This window comes from Arachis hypogaea, chromosome 4 (assembly GCF_003086295.3).
Source record: "Arachis hypogaea cultivar Tifrunner chromosome 4, arahy.Tifrunner.gnm2.J5K5, whole genome shotgun sequence".
In the NCBI taxonomy this organism is placed as follows: domain Eukaryota; kingdom Viridiplantae; phylum Streptophyta; class Magnoliopsida; order Fabales; family Fabaceae; genus Arachis; species Arachis hypogaea.
In genome coordinates this window covers 54,501,791-54,504,209 of record NC_092039.1, presented here as the reverse complement: position 1 = coordinate 54,504,209, position 2,419 = coordinate 54,501,791, and the positions used below count along the sequence as shown (strand labels likewise).

At 35.6% G+C, this 2,419-nt stretch overlaps 1 non-coding gene across 1 annotated transcript; it reads right to left on the bottom strand.

The window, feature by feature from the left end:
* Positions 1 to 1,820: 1,820 nt before the first annotated feature.
* On the bottom strand, positions 1,821 to 1,928 carry LOC112799494 (small nucleolar RNA R71). The gene has a single exon (XR_003201072.1). It is a non-coding gene; the product is annotated as a small nucleolar RNA R71 (small nucleolar RNA).
* Positions 1,929 to 2,419: the final 491 nt, after the last annotated feature.

Genomic DNA, 2,419 nt, shown 5'->3' with positions numbered 1-2,419 from the left:
GATCCATTTATTCTTTTGTGTTTGTCACTACGCCCAACCCTTGTGAGTTTTAAGCTCGTCACAGTCATTCAATCCCTAAATCCTACTCGGAATACCACAGACAATGTTTAGACTTTTTGGATTCTCAAGAATGCTGCCAATGGATTCTAGCTTATACCACGATGACTCTGATTAAGGAATCCAAGAGATACTCATTCAATCTAATGTAGAATGGAGGTGGTTGTCAGGCACGCGTTCATATGTTGAGAATGGTGATGAGTGTCACAGATCATGACATTCATCATATTGAAGTGCGAATGAATATCTTAGATAGAAACAAGCGTGTTTGAATAAAAAACAAAAATAATTGCATTAATTCATCGAGACACAGCGGAGCTCCTCACCCCCAACAATGGAGTTTAGAGACTCATGCCGTCAAAGAGTACAAAGTTCAGATCTAAAAAAAGTCATCTGGTACCCAGTAAAGCTCTAAAAGTTGTTTTAAATACTAAACTAGTAACCTAGATTTACAGAAAATGAGTAAACTAAGAATGGATACCATTATGGGCGTTTAATGCCAGGATGGCACAAGAGGGAAGATTTTTGTTTTTAATTCAAATTTTTTTCAAGTTTCCATAATTTTTCAAAATCAAATCTTTTTCAAATCATATCTTTTCAATCATATATTTTCAAAATCAATTTCTTTCCATTTTTAAAAATACTTGCTAACAATTAATGATTTGATTCAACATTTCAAGTATGTTGCCTTTTCTGTTGAGAAAGGTTTAATGTCTGAATCATATCTTTCAAATTTTGTTATTAGCCAAGTCATCAATTTTAAAAATCAAATCTTTTTAAATTGTTTTTCAATCATATCTTTTCAATCATATCTTTTTAAAACCATAACTTTTCAATCATATCTTCTTAATCACATCTTTTTCAAAATAGTTTTCAAATCATATCTTTTTGATTTCTAATTTCGAAATCTTTTTCAAAAAATCACTTTATTTCTTTCTCAATCTTAGTTTTCGAAAATCATCAATCAAATTTTCAAAATTTCTTTTAATTATTTTAAAATCTTTTACTTTAATTTCAAAAAAATTCTTCCCCTCTTCTCACATCCTTCTATTTATGGACTAACACTCCTCCACTATCAACAATTCGAACTCCATCTCTCTTGATAAGTTCGAATTCTTCTTCTACCTCCTCCTTCTATTCTTCTTTTCCTCTGACACCTCAAGGAATCTCTATACTGTGACATAGAGGATTCCATATTTTCTTGTTCTCTTCTCTTTTATATGAGCAGGAGAAAAGATAAAAGCATTCTTGTTGAGGCTAACCCTGAACCTGAAAGGACCTTGAAGCAAAAGCTAAGAGAAGCTAAAGCACTACTCTCTGTAGAGGACCTAACAGAAATCTTCAAACAAGAAGAAGACATGGCAGCCAAAAACAACAACAATGCCAACAATGCAAGGAAGGTGCTTGGTGACTTTACTGCACCTACTCCCGACTTCTATGGGAGAAGCATCTCTATCCCTGCCATTGGAGTAAACAACTTTGAGCTTAAGCCTCAATTAGTTTCTCTAATGCAACAGAACTGCAAGTTCTATGGACTTCCATTGGAAGATCCTCATCAGTTTTTAGTTGAATTCTTGCAAATCTGTGATACTGTCAAGACCAATAGGGTTGACCCTGAGGTCTACAGACTTATGCTATTCCCTTTTGCTATAGGAGACAGAGCTAGGATATGGTTGCACTCACAACCTAAAGAAAGCCTGAACAATTGGGAAAAGCTAGTCAATGCCTTCTTGGCAAAGTTCTTTCCACCTCAAAAATTGAGTAAGCTTAGAGTGGAAGTCTAAACCTTCAGACAGAAGGAAGGTGAATCCCTCTATGAATCTTGGGAAAGATACAAACAATTGATCAAAAAGTGTCCTTCTGACATGCTTTCTGAGTGGAGCATCATAGGTATCTTCTATGATGGTCTGTCTGAACTGTCCAAGATGTCATTGGATAGCTCTGTTGGAGGATCTCTTCATCTGAATAAGACACCTACAGAAGCTCAAGAACTCATTGAAATGGTTGCAAATAACCAATTCATGTACACTTCTGAAAGGAATCCTGTGAACAATAGGACGAATTAGAAGAAAGGAGCTCTTGAGATTGATACTCTGAATGCCATATTGGCTCAGCAAGTCAATATGATTTCTCAAAGTCTGTCTGGAATGCAAGTTGCACCAGGCAGTACTAAGGACGCTTCATTTGAAGAAGAAGCTTATGATCCTGAGAACCCATCAATGGAAGAGGTGAATTACATGGGAGAACCCTATGGAAACACCTATAATCCTTCATGGAGAAATCATCCAAATCTCTCATGGAAGGATCAACAAAGACCTCAACAAGGTTTTGGTGGACGAAATTGTGTTTCCTATTTTCTTGT